The 16,054-nt window shown below is 48.4% G+C and overlaps 1 long non-coding RNA gene across 1 annotated transcript; it reads left to right on the plus strand.

The window, feature by feature from the left end:
* Nucleotides 1-8,071: 8,071 nt before the first annotated feature.
* On the plus strand, nt 8,072-13,526 carry LOC123479431 (uncharacterized). Its single transcript, XR_006655046.2, has 4 exons — nt 8,072-8,130; nt 8,306-8,494; nt 12,270-12,422; nt 13,360-13,526. It is a non-coding gene; the product is annotated as an uncharacterized lncRNA (long non-coding RNA).
* Nucleotides 13,527-16,054: the final 2,528 nt, after the last annotated feature.

Below are 16,054 nucleotides of genomic sequence, written 5' to 3' on the forward strand. Positions count from 1 at the left end.
CCGAATGAATGGGGTTAGCGCCCTTGGAACGGGGACACAGAGAGCGCTCTCCTGCCATGTGAGGTCACAGGGAGAAGGTGGCTGCCACCTCCGGACCAGAAAGCAGCTTCTCACTAGACAACAGATGGGCCAGGGCCTTACTCTTGGACCCCCCAGCCTGCAGGAGTACGAGAAATAAATGTTCGCTGGTTAAGCCACGCAGTCTCTGGTGGGTTTTTTTTACAGCAGTCTTAATGGATTAAGACACAGACGAGTATTTTTCATGAACACAGATACAAAACCTTAACAAAATAGTCACAAAACGAATCTAGCAACGTATAAAACTCATGGCCAGTTGGGGTTTGTCCCAGAAATGCAAGGTTGGCTTGACATTTGAAAAGCCAAACAATGTACTTTACATAGTATTAAGAGAATAAAGGAGAAAAACTATATGATCATCTCCATAAATCCAAATGAGCATCTGGCCAACTTCAACATTCATTCACAATTAAAAAAAAAAAATCTCAGAAAACTAGGAACAGAGGATAACTTTTTAATTTCATAAAGAATATGTATGAAAAAACTCACCCCGGAAAATGTAAGTAATGTAAAATATTCAATGCTTCCCCCCTCAGATGAGAATAAGGCACGTTTTCTGTCTGTTCTTGCCACTTTATTCAGCGTTGTACTAGCAATTGCAGACGGTGCAACAAGGTAGCAATAAATGCCATTAAAATGCGAACAAAACTATCTTTATAGACAGCATGCATTTTTAGGTAGAACGTCCTGAAGAATTTACAAAGCAGCTCCTAGAACTAATATGCGAATTGAGCAAGACCATAGGATACAAGATCTTTATATAAAAACTTATTGCATTTTTATGTATTAGCAGAAAAGTGGAAAATAAAATTTTCAAAGGTTCTTTTGCATTGATATCCAAAACCACAAAATACTTAAGAATAAATTTAACAAAATATAAACAATATTTGTCGTAAAAATGACAAAACTTTGCTGAAAGACATTTAAAAAGGTTTTTATACATGACGAGATATTCCATGTTAAGGAAACTTAATATTGTTAAGATGTCAATTCTTCTCAGATTTATCTATACATCAAAGCAACTCAATCAGAATCTCACCCAATTTTTAGTAGAAAATGACAAAAAATGTGATACTAAGAGTTTTGATGAAAATGCAAAGATGTAGTCCAAATGTTAATGATAGAGAAAGCCAAGTTTAGAGAACTTACGGCTACCTCATACAAGGTTTTCTACAAAGCTAAATCAGGACAGCGTGGTATTGGCAAAAGGAAAGACAGGTAAATGGAGGAGAGACTAGAAAGGCCAGAAATAGACCCTCTATATATTGAATTATTCTTTCAACCCAGGTGCCAAAGCAATTTCATGGAGCAAAGAAAGTCTTTAGAACAAATATTAAACAATTCTATAAGTATATGGTAAAAATAAACTTACACCTCTAACTCTCTGCACACACAAACATTAATTTGAGATATATTATGGTCATAAAAGTACAAGTTAAAACCACACAGTTTTTAAAAGAAAATATGGGAGAAAATGTTTGTGACCTTGGGGTAAATGACTAACAAAGAATCACAGAAAAGTATGCTTAGCATTATTAGCCATCAGGGAAATGCACTTTAAGACGCCAATGAGCTACTACTACTGTACACACCAGAACGGCTTAAATGAAAAAGGCAGGCAAGGCGAAGGGTCGGCGAGGACGAGGAGCAGCTGCAACCCTCACACATCGCTGGCGAGAGTGTAAAATGGTGCGACTACTCTAACGATCAGTTTCTTGTCAATTTAAATACGTGCCTTCGTTTGACCCGGCTAGTCCACTCCTAGGCCTTTACCCAAGAGAAACGAAAACACCCGTGTGCACAGCAGCTGCCCACAAGTGCTCGTTGAAGCTTTGTCTTTACAACAGCCCCGAACTGGAGGCGGGAATGTCCGTGAACAGAGCCACTAGAGAAAGAAACGGTGAAATGTTTATACGCTGGAATAGGAGGAGTCAGCAAGAACTGGATGCATTTCACGGACGTTATGTTAAGTGAAAACAATACACAAAAGAACAAATGTAGTGTGATTTCTTTTCGATGAAATTCTAGAAGAGGCCACACTGCAGCTGGTGACAGGCATCAGAAGAACCGTGTCTTTGGGTGGGTATGCAAAAGAACTTCCTGGGGCAGCGGAAAGATTTGTATCTTGGTTGACGTGGTATCTATGTTTACCAGCAGTCACTGAGTTCTGTACTACAAGGTGCATTTCACCGTATGCAAATTTTGCTTCACTTAAAAACAAAACAAAAACCCCAAAACAAGAAAGGACGTTAAAAAAAGGCATTAGGACGCAGACGTTCCAGGCCTTGAGTGCACAGGCCTCGGCCAGGGGGCCCCCCCGCCCCAGGGCCTGTAGCCCGTGTCAGGGCTTTTCCCTCTGCTGAGCTGGGGTTGAGGAAGAAAAGGCTCAAGGGACTGGGGGCCCAGGGAGTGAGCCTGTCTCTAGCTGCCAGCATGAGTCACTGGAGCTCAAGAAGCAACTATAAATTAATCCTGAAATCTGCGTGAGCCCGTCAGCGTTACATGCTGGTCGTGCGTCTGTGTACATGGTGCGGGTGTGTGTTTTATTTTAAGTTTCCTCCCTTTCGCTCTGCTGCCATGGCCTTCAGAAAGGATAACAACTCCCCTGGGATGATGGGTGACCCCCCTATTAGAGGATAAGTTGTCTGGCCAACCTGGACAGCCAGGAGAGGAAAGTTTGCTGGAGGGCTGTGCCACCAGTCAAGTTTAAAAGGACTGATGCGTTCTTACAGTCCTCCTGTCCGAGGGGCGGGAGGAGGCCGGATGACCCGGGAAAGATACACAAACAGAGTCACCGAGTGGGACGGCTACACAGACCCAGTTCAGCCCTTGCGGGAAACCCACGTCCTCCCTAGTACCAGCAACATCTTTGCACAGCCTCCCTTGGAGCTGGCTGTCACTCACAAATCACAGATGACGCGCCCGCAGGACAAGAGAGGACGGGACCGAGAAGGAAGAGGAGAACCGAGGAGATGGGCCAAGACAGAGAATAAGGGGGAGGGATGTTTAAATAAACAGAAAAAAAATGGGGGGGGTGATCGAGGCATTTGGTAGATTAGCAACAATTTAATTGTTTTGTAGAGGGTCTGGGGTGTTTTTAAATGCCTACCTACATCTTTCAGCATGAGGTGGGCTGGCTAGGCATGGGCACCCTCGTTTTATAGATGGGGACTGAGGCACTTGCTCAAGTAGGCTCACGTAGTAAAGAAAAAGTAGAGTGGGGGTTGACCAGCTTGGGACCCTGCAGGCCCCCTCACCTCAGTCCCATCTCCGGGCCCTCTCTCCCCAGCACCCACTCCCCTGAATCCAGATGGGAGAGCTGCTTGCCGGGCGTCGCCTTGTGCAAGGTGAGGGAGCCTAGCTTCCAGCCCCAGGCCTTTTTAGGAAATGTAGTTCTCGTGAAACACTCGGCTTTGATGGGAAGGAAAGAAGTGGGTCTACTAATTAAAGGTTATTTAGGATTTTTTTTAGCTTTAAAAACAGAGTAGATATGTTTAATTTGGGCCGACCACAGTCACGGGGCATTTCCGCGAAGTTCAGGGTTCTGTGTGCTGAATCCCTTTGACTCTGAAAGATCTTTGGATTTTTTTTTTCTCTTTTTGGTTTTGTTTTGATTTTGTTGTTGTTGTTGTTGTTGTTTAAAAAAAAACACACCCTGTGGAGTTGAATAGTTTGACTGCTTTGATGCAAGGGAAGCCAACCCTGGGATTCTAAAGTTAGACAGAAAGGAGTTGACATTGGCAAGAACTAAACCACAATCCTCAGAAGCCTCTGCCACTGGGCCCAGGGCCAAGGCCTGTGTGGTCAGCATCGTGTCATTATGTTCTCTGGAGGAAAGTAGAGACCCAGAGACCTCTGGTTACACTGCCCCTGGCTCCCTGCCCCTGGACAGGGCCGCAGGCGGGGACTCCATGCCAATGAGCTGCGATCATCCCTCCTCAGCGGGGGCGGGGGATGGAACGGGAGGGCCCGCTGTATCTGAAATCCTGTGGGAAGGCCAGTGTCCAGTGTTCCTCCTAATCTTTTCCCTAAAAGAGGCCACGCCTCCTCTCCAGAAGCCACGCTGTAAAGGCACCTGTGGTTTTAGCTTATCCAGCAGCCTGCTCTTCCTTGCTTCCCCTGACAGTAGAACTTGCCTTCCTAGAGGGAACTCTTTCCATGAGGATTGGCTGAGGCTGATCCTGCCTTTTCCCTGGCCACATGGCCCAGGCCTAACCAATCTGAATACCCCATCTAACCACAGTGATTGGATCCCTCAGGGCACATGACTTAAGCCAGGCCAATCAGGAGTCTCTCTGCCTTCAGCCCTGGATTTGCTAAACTGCCAGGGGCTTCCAATGTCCATTTGCCTATGATGTGAAGACAGCCAATCCAAGAGAGAGAGAGAGAGAGAGAGAGAGAGAGAGAGAGAGGGAGAGAGGGGGAGAGGGGGAGAGGGGAAGAGGAAGAGTGAGAGAGAAAGTGAGGGACAGAGAAAGAGAGAGAGCGCCAATGCCATCATTGGGTTTCTAGATGCAGCTGTGCCTGAAGGCAGTTACTTCTATGACCCAATAGATCTCCCTCCCCCCTTTTTTTCTATAATGACTTTGGATTCTATTCCTGTGACCTACAACTGAACAAAAGCCAAGTAATCTGTTTCTTGCTCATCTTTGCTTCTCTACCACCCAGCATACAGGGGCAGGCCTATGAAATGAATGTCTGAACTTCTTAGACTGGAAGGGAATGGAGTTGGGATAGGGGAGGAAATCCATAGCCCAGCACCTACGAGGTCCTGCTGAGCACTTTACACAAATTATTTCTGTGGGTAATTTCATCACAGCCTTGCAGGGTTAGGACTATTGTCTCCGCTTGGACGACAGGCAAAGTGAGGAAGAAAGGGCTCCTAGGCCCAGGACACAGCATATGCCTTCAGTGTGGGAACTTCTCTGATGCCTCGGGAGGTGGACCCACAGGAGCAGACTGACAGACTAGAACCCCAAGGCGACCTCTGTGTCCTGGCCCCTGGCCCTCCAGGGGAACCACAATTGTAGGCCCTTTGTTCCAGGTCCCTGTCTCCCCTTGGGTGTTAAGAGGATGTCTCTTGCCCGATAATGAACACTGCAGGCCTAGAAATGTATCTCTCAGACTCCAGAGTTCCTCCACCATCAGCTTTCCCCCACCACCTAATGCCTCTTCTCAGCCACTTGACACATCCAGGCTGACTCCCCAAGTTCACAGTGCAAATTTCATCCGCTGCGTGGGTCTAACGCAGGGGCCAAGTGCGCTTCTGCTGGGGAGAAGTGTGGGTTCTGGAGCCCGGATGTGTCACGGTCTGTGCGCATCAGAAAGCTATACACCGAGAGCAGCCCGCAGCCGACGCACCCTGACAGGGGGTCTGCAGTGGATATGAGCTCTGTTTGCATTTCCATCGGGACTTAAATGACCTAAAACGGCAGAATAGGAAAATCATCTAGTCCAGGCAGGGACAACATCCGGTATGCCTGCTGACCTGCCCCCGGCCAGGCTATCGGACTTGAGGGAGCCAGTGCTAATAGGCGGCGGCCCTCCTCTGAGCCCAGGTGCTCCCCCAGATTCTTGCCACACGGCTCTGCAGACAGTCCCCGTGATCGGTAGGAGAAGGGTCACAAGTCAAGCTTACTTGCCCTCAAGCCTAGGTCAAGACTCTCATTTTGCCGTTGTGAAACGGAAAAGAGAGGTGAGAGGACTTTTCCAAGGTCACGTAGCCCAGTTAGAAGTTGAAACCAGATCGTCTGATTTGGTCGAGTCCACCATTGTTTTCCTCTGTATGTGCTGACTCAGTCCCATTAACAGATGGTAAGATGCCAATCCTCTTCCAGCTATATACACACTCAACAGAAAAATAAATCAACCAAATTGATGATGGAGCTTGGTGATGTAGAAAGAGCGTTCAGCTGAAATTTTACCTTTGGCCTGACCATAAACTAGCTGTGTGACCTTGGGCAAGTCAATTCACCTCTCTGGGCCTCCATTTCTTCAACTGTAAATTGTGAGGACAAGGTGATCGTCATAATCTCTAAGATACATTCAAATCCTAATAATCTATGATTTTGTGTGACCTACATTGTACCAGGAATTTTTTTTGGCTATAAAGAAACAGAAGAAAAGAAACAATCATGTAATACAAGAAGTTGGTCTTTTATCTGTATAATTAAGGGCCAGGAAGTGTGGCATTTCAGAGGAGGGATTTCTGAATAGGTAGGGCAGCTTTCTCGTGGAGAAGAGAATTAAACTTGACCTTGAAGGGTGGGTAGGTAGATGGGGGAAATGGCGCGGCACGCAATGAGAGGAAGATAAGAGCAGGCAGGGAGAGACATGCAGGGCATTTAGAAACAGCCCCCCTGGCTGGAGTAGAGGGTGGCGGGAGCCCTAGGGAAGCACTAGAGAATCAGAGGTGAGAATGCAATCCATGGGGGCGGATGCCAGTGTTGGGAAGTGTGGGGGTGGGGCCCTAGCCTCCACAGCAGTCCCCACAGAGAGGGCCGGGCTAATGTTGCTTTACTGCACAAGACACTTTGGTGCAAGTGACGCAAACTCAATTCAACCTGACTTAACTGAGACAGCTGATTTGTTAACTCACATAACCAAACAGCTCGAGTGTGGACTTCAACCACAGCTGAATCCTGGGGCTCAAAAAGCTCCTGGGGATTTTGCCCTTTTCCAGTTTTTACTTTCTTCTGTGTTGGCCTCCTTCCTGGGCAGGCTTTTTCGAACTGGTGGTGAGCAGGGCCCAGAAGCTCCCAACCTACCTTTTGTCACTTAACCAGACCAGTGGGAAGGGAGCTCCTTATTCTGCCAACTTCTGCAGAAGTGCTAAGGTTGTTGCTCCTTGGTCTGGATTTGATCACATTCCCGTCACTGAGCCAATCACCAGCCAGGGGCTGGATGGAATGCTCTCATTGGCCAGGCCTGGATCACATGCCCATCTCTAGGGCTATGGAGTGGATTCTGTTCCAAAGAAAACTTGGAAACTGATAAGGAGACAGAAATACTTGTTCCTCGAGAAGAATCACAATGCTGTTGTCAAGAGAAGGAGTGGATGGATCCTGGTCAGGCAAACCCCGCGGGTGGCCAGTGCCAAGAGTGTTTCATAAGGCTCCACGAGGACAGATAGGAGATGTTTTCAAGACCAAGTGAGACCTAACAGCAATTCCTCACTCAGCCTGGAAGTTCTGATGCCCAGATCTAAACCTGCTGGGCCTCAGCAAGACTTCTGAGAGGCAGAGATGGGGTGGAGGACACGGGGAGCCTCTGGGCAGGCCCCATCTTTCTTAAATTAATACTTCTTGGAGAGATTCAGCAGCAGGACAGGAATTTGTTAAATTACATAAACATTATTGTGACCCATAAAATTCAATGAATCTCTGCCTGTTTACCCGGGGCTGGCTTTAATGTTTGCACAGTGTAATTTAATGTGTCAATTTGCTCTCAAATAAAAAACATCTGGTCGTCTGACATGGCAGAGAAACTGGAGAGCTGATGTTCACGACTAGCTAAAAGTCCCAATCAGGATGATGCTTGGGGAGGAAGAAAAGGCCAGGGACTGAGAGAAGGCAGCCGATGTCTTTAGAACCCGTTCCTGGCCCAGGGACAAGCCTCTGTTTGTGAGTTCGTAGGATCAGTAAATTTTATCCTGATTAGAACTGAGAAAAGCCGAGAAGGGCACATACCACTTTTAACTGGCACCCATTGTGCAATTAAATTTCCTGCGGCTGTCCCTGCCAATATTGACATTCACGTTATTGGATTTTTAACAATCTTATTATTTTGTAATTGAGAAGAGCAGCAAGAAAATTACACTTTCCTACATAGATGGTCTTCTCAGCTCACATACCCCTTTCTACAGCAGATGGAAGGGTAAGCTCTCTCCTTCCGGATCCCCCAGGGGTGAGTGGGGCTGTGGGAGGGGAGAGGTGAGACTCCTGGGAGCTTTCCCAGTGAGATCATGCATCACAGTGCCGCTCATTCCTGCAGACGGAGGAGGGGCTTGGCAGGCAGGTCCAGAGCTGGAGCCACTGATCTACATAGAACAGGGTAAGGGAAGCCGAGTTTTGGGGTTTTTCAGTCCCCCACCTACCACTGGGGTGCTGCTCATCCATTTTGACTACTGATCCCCCACCCAGAGCTGGAGGCAGAGGTGGCCCCGAGGGACCTGCTGTGCTGGGAGGCTTAGTCCATGTCCCTCTTCTGTGCCCTCTTTCTTTCCCAGCACCCAGGCCCGGGCCAGGCTGAAGGAGACTGGCAGGGATGGTTTCTACTCCCCTGTTCCTCACCCCCAATAAATGTTTGAGACGTGCTGATGAAAAAGAGCTCGGCCTGGAGCCCGGGCAGCCGCCCCGCTGGAAGAAGCCAAGCCTGCTTTCCTGGCCGTGGAATGACGGGGTCAGAGCAAGTTCAGGTTTGGCTTTAATTGAGTAGAAGATAGTTCTTCCTTAAGGGAGCCCTGAAATAACGCTCCAGCCGAGCAGAATGACTTCCCTTATTGTCAGAAGGGATTAGTGGGGCTGGTGTGTAAATAAAAAGTGATCCTTCATCCCCTCTAGGACAAACAAGCCATATTTCTTTCAGATCACCAGGGACTGGGCTTGTTCTAATCAAGTTCTTGACATTTCGCTAAGACTCCAGGATTACATGTTTTCCGTGATTGAGCCTTCGGTAATTACCCATTTTCCTAAACCATTGCTATTTTCCAAATCCAAAACATTTTAGGGAAGTGGGAAAATGAGATATCTTTTCCACAGGGTGGAGAGGAGAGGCAGGGCAGGGGTGGGGATGCAGAAAGGACTGGGGTCTTTGAGGCGGACACAACACGGGCAGCATTTGGGAGCCCCGCACAGTCGTTCTAACTTATTCCTCCTTCCGTTCATTTGGGGAACAGCAATTCTGAAGCCCTTGCCAGATGCCAGATACTATGCTAGCCGCCAGGTACAGACCGGAATGCAACCTGTCCCTGCCTGCTCCAGGGAGCCCCTCAGTCCGGTGGGAGGGACAAACATGGAGGCTAATAATTAAAACCAAATCTCCCAAAAGGCAGTGTTAATGTCATAAAACCCAAAGTAAACAGCAAAAACCAAAAAAGAGAAACAAAACTTTCTCTGAAGAGGACAAGGAAGGCTTCACAGAGCCGGTGACCTGGGGTCATGCAGAAGGAGTCGAAGTCGGCCAGCATAATAGAATGATAACAGACACCATCACCCCAAAATGCCAGGCGCTATGCTAAGGGCCCTACGTGTATTAACTCATTGAGCCCCCATGAGAACTTTCTGAGGCAGAGGCTATTTTTACCCCCATTTTTAGATGGGGTAAAAAGCCCAGAGAACGGAAGACCATTCCCGGACAAACGGACAGCATTCGGGAAGGGACACACTTGTGAGAAAGTGGGGCACGTTTAGGGACCGTGGGGAGGAGCTCCTTTGAGAGGTGTGGGGAAGCGACCAGCTCAGCTCGGCTTTTAGGAAAATGACCACACGGCAGAGGAGTCAGACTGTGCAGAACAAGAGACCGGGGATAAACAGTGTGCTGTGATGCTCACAAAAAATAAGACTCTCCTCCAAATTTCAGCCACCATGTGATCTTCGCATCTCCCCACCCCAACCTGGGGCTAGCTCCTGCGGAAGGAGCTGAACACAGTCCATCCAGCTAGAGCATCAAAACAGGACCTCCATCTGCATGAGCAGGGGATGGATCGAACCCAAGGGATTTGTCTCAGTGCTGTGAGTGGAACCACCCCTCCATCTCCCACCGGAAAGCCCTAAGCAACGGGATGAAAGACCCCACCCAGTCCTGACACACCACCAGGAGAGGCGGTGTGGGACGGCGTCTGCTGCTCTGACATACTGTGGCCACATAGAGGAAGTGTCCTTGCCTGGTGGGGGGAGGAGGGGGTGTTGCTTCCATGTTCTTGAATGATCTTCACTTATTTCTCTTCCTCTTGAACAATCGTACACACACACACACACACACATCCTGCAGCCTGTGTCCACTCCAGTCACAGATGACAAGAAGTCTTGGAAACACAGCCTAAAGAAACACTAAGCAAACTAGCCTGCCTGTCTGGCGTCCTGACCTTTGTAAGCTCTCTGTAGGACTTGGGAATGCACAAATATTTACAGTGGGAGGGAAGAGAGCCAACGCCTGCCGGAGGGTCTCGCCGAGTCGGAAGGAAGATGAGAGTTATCTTCCCAGCCTCATACTCGCTGTAGGAGTGTCCTCTGTGGAATCCCCGGCAGATGGCCACCAGCCTCTCCTTGCACGCCTCCAGGGCTGGGAAGGAAGAGAAAGCTCCTTTGAAAGAAGCTCCTTCCGTGGATCTGATCACTGGAAAGTTCTGATACAGGACAGAATTGTCTCCCAGTTACTTTGCCTCCTGGTTTCGGATGGGCCTCCAGAGCCTCGCAGCTCGAGTCTCTTTATTTCCCAAGACAGCCTTTGGTAGGCTAGAACTCAGTCTCCCTGTCTGCCTTCCACTCTCTCTTCTTCCTCCATTCCTTTGTTTATTCCTTGAAGGACCTCACTTGTGAGTGCCTCACCACTGAGTTCACCATCCCTTGCCACGCCCACACACCCCAGTTGATCAATGTCCATCTTCAAATGTGGCCCCTCCCCCAACCCATCACAGCGCTACAGCTGAGTTACTTTCTATGACCCGAGCCCTGCCAGGCTGGGCGCTGTTCTAGTTCTTTCTCAATACTCAGAACAGCCCTGGGACGTAGCCACTCTTCTTGTTGCACAGGTATAGAAACTTGGTCTTCTGACATAGAACTGAAAATAAGGAAATAAGCAAAACAAGGCTTCCAGGAGCTTGAAGCAGAGGTCAGAGAGTTGGCCAGAGCTTTACCACCTCTTACTTTGCGTTTATTGCTGCAAGATTCATTTGGTTTCAGGAGAACTGATTTTAAGTCCTGGTGCAGCCACTTTCTGGCTGTGTGACCTTGGGCTAGTTATTTACCTTCTCTAAGCCTAGGTGGACCAACTCGTCCTGGTGTGTTTGGGACTGCCCTGGTTTTACGATGCCGAGTCCATGTCCTGGGAGACCGCTCAGTCCCAGGCAAACTGGAGTGGTTGGTTGGTCAGCCTGTGATGCCGCTGTTCTGATTGTTGAGATGGGAATAGTAATAACCTACCCTCAGTGTTGTCATGACAATTCACTGAGATAATACACGGGAAAGACCCGGCACTATAAGGAGGAACCCCCCAGAACTGGAATTTATTTGTAAAAAGCTCTGTATTTATTCTTACATGCTTAAACTTCAGTCACCTTCAAAGTTCTGTCCATCTGATGCAATACACCTGCTGAGACATTTTTCCCACTGCTCAGAACAGTTTTTGAACTCGTTGATTCTGATGCCTTTTAGTGCTTCTGCTGTTTTTTGTTTTACCTCTTCCACATCAGCAAAACATTTCCCTTTGAGGACCTTTTTCATCCTGGGAAACAAAAAAAAGTTGCTCGGGGAGATATCGGGTGAATGGGGAGGGTGGGCCAAGGAAGTCATGCAGTTTTGGTCAAAAACTGCTGGACATTCAGTGCAGTGTGGGCAGGTGCGCTCGTAAATTCACTGAAGCCAAACGCAGCCTCTCACAACAATGCCAGCTGGTACACTGATACAGATGGGCTCCTAGAACACTCATGTAGTAGACAAAAAGCCTGTACTACAGGGGCCCACCCTCCAGAAGATAATTCTAGTTTTGGGGGGGGTCCCCTCTCATATGCCTGGCACATAGCAGATACTCAGTTTACGTCTTGTTTAGTATGAAAGCCTGGCTACCTATGGCAAACTAGAAAGAAGTAGGGGCCTGAGGCATGGCCATAAGTAGTTTAACTGAATATTTTTTTAAAACATGGGGACTAAACGGGGACCCTCAATAGAGGGTCTCGGGTTCTCTGCCATGTAAATATCCCCCTGTGGTTCAATTAGCTGTGGAAATGTTAGCCTTGAACGTGACTGGGGCTGACAAAACACAAAGCTAAGTTTTATGCTTTACGCTGTCTGATAAGGCAGGGTAGGGTGGAGGGCATTGTGGGATAAATGCCACGCAAAATCTGACGAAGTCTTTGGTTCTTCAAGAGTAAGCATTCAGCCAGTATGGCAGAGGGGAAGGGCACTGAAAGGGTCCCAGGAGAGTCTGAATCTGCAGTTCACTCATGGGTGACCGTGAACAAATTGTGCTCACAGTGCCAGCCCTGCCTTCTCATCTGTAAAATGGGGAAGAGAAAGTAGACAAGGTCTAACGGAGATGCAGTGGAGTGGAGCAGTCAAGAGCGAGGATCCACCAGCCACTGGCCATGTGACCTTGGGCTAGCTGTCCCACCCCTGAGTGCTCAGAAGGTGGGTAATGCATTAGCTCTTGTTACCATCCCTTCTGGGTGGGACGTTGTCTGATAAAGTCCCTCAGTGTCCTCCCCCTCCACCCCATCGCCAAGGGTTAATGCAGCATGAGGGTTAGGATGTTACTGTATATTTCCTTTCCCTCCTGAAGGCGACTCATCACTCAGCTGGCTCATGTTGCACTTGAGGCAGACTAAAACCTCCTGATCTTTTTTATGTGAATTGCAGTCAAGCCAGGTCTCCCTCATCCTGTTCTTGTGCAATTGGGTTTTGGAACCTGCGTTCAAGACATTAGATTTATTGATGTTAAATTTCATCTGGTTGCTTTTGACCCAGCATTCTCGACTGTCGAGATCATCTTGAACCTTAATTCTCTCATTCCCTCCAGCTTTGAGTCATCTGCAAATTTGATGCACATGCTTTCCACGTCTTCATCCAAACTGTTGGCTTAAAAGGGCCATTTATATTGATAAAAATAGAGATGGAGATATAGGCTGCTACACAGATCAAGAGAAGACCTTGTGTGTGAGGCTGAACTTGGGGATGTTATCTTATGGGAAGTGGGGGCTCATGGCCCTTAACCAGCATTTAAGCCTTTGCTGTGTATACCCACATATACGCGCTTATATCTTGCTCCTGGATCCCAGAACATTCTCAGTGATGACAAGGGGAGTTCACCCCTCAGCCACCCTCACTGTGGCCTCTTCTAAACTACCAAATCCACAGGGATGGTCTGAATCCCTTCCTGTCTGCACCAGATGCAGCCCCAAGGCCAAGTCCCATTCTTCTCCCTTCTCATTGCTTCTCAAACTCAGACCATCCCACCTCGGGGCCTTGCCAAATACCTGCTGTTAATCCAAGAAATCAATTCTCGCTCAAAGGTCATGGACCACAATGTCTTAATGTGCTGCTCACTCAGATGTTTCCATTTTAACAGGGGCCTTCAGTGTCTGAACTGCAAGGTCAAAGCTGTGGTGGATCTGTTGTTGGCTCTGTGCTTAGTCCAGGGCCCAAGGGCATCCCCCATCACAGCCCAGGGCTCCCGGCTGCCCAAAGGTGTGACTGCAAGTCACCGTGCCAAGGTTCAGGGCCCTCTGTTCAAGATGGCAGAAAAAGGTGAAAAAAATTTCTACAGGTCATTTCAATCAAAATTAACTAAAAATAACAAAAATCACAACAATTTCTTTTTCTCCAGGTAATTTGGCAACTCTCTGGTATTGTGCAAACCAGGTGGCCACGGGTTGCAGGGCTTTGCAAACCCATGCCCACTCCACACCCAGAGACCCGCTGTGGGCACCTGGCTGGGTGCCTTCCAGCCCCGGGACAGCCTTTGGGCTCCATGAACTCAAGCCAATCCTGCTTTGATGTCCTTGGCACCAGAACCTTCCTGTCTTACCCACAGGGAGGAGTCTGATGATGATGATGATGATGGTGATTACGACGATGCTGAAAGAAGTGCAGTTACCTCTTGCTGAGTGCCTACTGTGTGCCAGGCGTTGGGCTAGAGCCTCTAAACAAACTATAGGTCATGTTTCCAACAAACATAGGAAGCAGATCTTTATTATTCTTACTTTACAGAGGAATAAATGCAGGCCCACAGAGAGAAAGTAAATTGCCTGTGGCCATAAAAATAGCAGATTGAAATTTGAATCCTGGTCTCCCTGATTCCAAAGTTCACTATATCCATGGCTCTGTTTTTTCTGTAGTTTTCAAAGAACTCACACTCTTCCCTTTTGAGCCAAGTTATCTTATGAGGAAGAGAGGAGGCCTAGCTTACAGAGCCCTGCCCATCACTGGGCGAGTCTTGTGACCAGGATCACACACTAGTGGGGCCCAGCAAGCCTGGGACCCTACTCTTTGCGGTATTGTGAGCTCAGTTATTCCTATAGCATTACCCCTAGGGTTTGGGGACAGCCTAGTGAAGCCCAGGCTAGGAAAGCCTTCTTTACTCTGGGAAAAGCAGGGGCAGAGGGTGGTCTTAAGGAGAAAGCTTAGTGGATGCATAATAGTTAAGCATATAGATTCCAGTGTGGTGGTTCCAGACTTCATCACCTGTTAAACTTGAGTAGGTTTATCATACCTTCCTGAACCACCATTTCCCCATTTCTAAATGGGGATAATAGTGCTTCAGTGAAATATGAGAGTTTAGTGAGACAATTGACATAAAACCCTTAGCACAGTCCAGGGGCAGGTTCAGTGCCTGATGTGTTCTTGCTATTATCACTATTATTTTTTCACCTCCATCACTAGAACGACCTACACTGGTCATGTTCCCATGAGTTGCTTATCCCACATGGAGGCATCCTTGTCCCCACTGTGCAGATGGGGAAACTGGGTGCTGAAATGACCAAGGTGACCTGGGAGGTAGTGGGCAGAGCCAGGCCTCGAGCCTCTGGCACCATGGCAGCTTCCTGCCCTTCCTGCAGCTCTGTGTCTTCCCTCGGAGTCCAGATCCACCTTTCTGCCACTTCTCAAACTTTAACATGCGTCTCAGTCATAGGGGTTTTATTAACCTGCAGGTTCTGTCTCGGGCAGGCTTGAGACTCTGCATTTTCTGCAATCCCCCAAGTGAGGCGGATGCTGCTGAACCAAGTCCCTCATTTCGCATAGAAGGGGCTATTCCCTTCAGCTGGTAGGAGACCCTGGAGCAGCCTCAGAGAAACAAGCAGCCAGTCCTGGGGCCCCTGGGACAAGCTTTGAGCTGTCACCTCGTGGGAAGGGCCGTGTTTCCCAAGCAGCTCCCTGAGGTAAGGTGCTAAGGGAGATGGGTGTTACGAGACCTCCCAGCAGGCCATCTAGGCCAGGACTGCCCTCCTGCTCATGCTCTTCCTCCTGCTTCCTTCTGCCTGCTTCTCTCAGAACCTGACAGTTACAGCAAAACATTCTCATTCTCCTCCACCCAGCTCAGCTCCATGACTAGGCGTGAGTGCCAGCAGCCTGCAGGGAGGGAGCTGAGATTTGTCTTCATTGGAGTTCCCTGTGTAAATCCAGCCTGGCTTCTCCCTGCACCCTCAGCCTTTCATGAATGAGGGGGCTCTGAACAGAGAGAGGCTTACAGTCTTCTCCGGGGATACATGGTGTTATTAATGCAGGGGCTGGATGGAAAGTGCTCTGTCTCATCAGCAGGAAGAGTGAGCTGGAGGTAACACAATAAGTAAGTAAATAAATAAATAAATAAATAAATAAATAAATAAATAAAAGAACACAGGCAGGAGGGAGGGAAAGGCAGGGTTCTCCATTACACCTCAGAGGCCTGCCCCGGAGGTTGTCCAGCTCAGCAGAGCAAGAGCACCTGGGGGTTACAAACACTGCCGCTGTCGGGGCCCATGCCCAGACACCTCTGTAATTGGCCCAGGGTGTGGCCTGGGGACATTGGGTTTTTAAGTCCCACTGAGTGATTCTGACTCTGTTTTTCTGACACTTGTGCCCATTTGTCACCAGTTGGCTATAATATTCATAGTTTCTGAACATTTACCATGGGCAGGCATGAACCCAGGTGATTTCTCTCTATCCTAGAAGAGATCATTTCTGGGAAGTTAAGGGAATGAAACTAACCTTCAAAGATCAGGATGATGGAGGTGGGGGTGATGGAGGAGATGACGGTGGTGGTTACGCTGGAATGGCTGATGCCC

This window comes from Desmodus rotundus, chromosome 7, assembly GCF_022682495.2.
Source record: "Desmodus rotundus isolate HL8 chromosome 7, HLdesRot8A.1, whole genome shotgun sequence".
In the NCBI taxonomy this organism is placed as follows: Eukaryota; Metazoa; Chordata; class Mammalia; order Chiroptera; family Phyllostomidae; genus Desmodus; species Desmodus rotundus.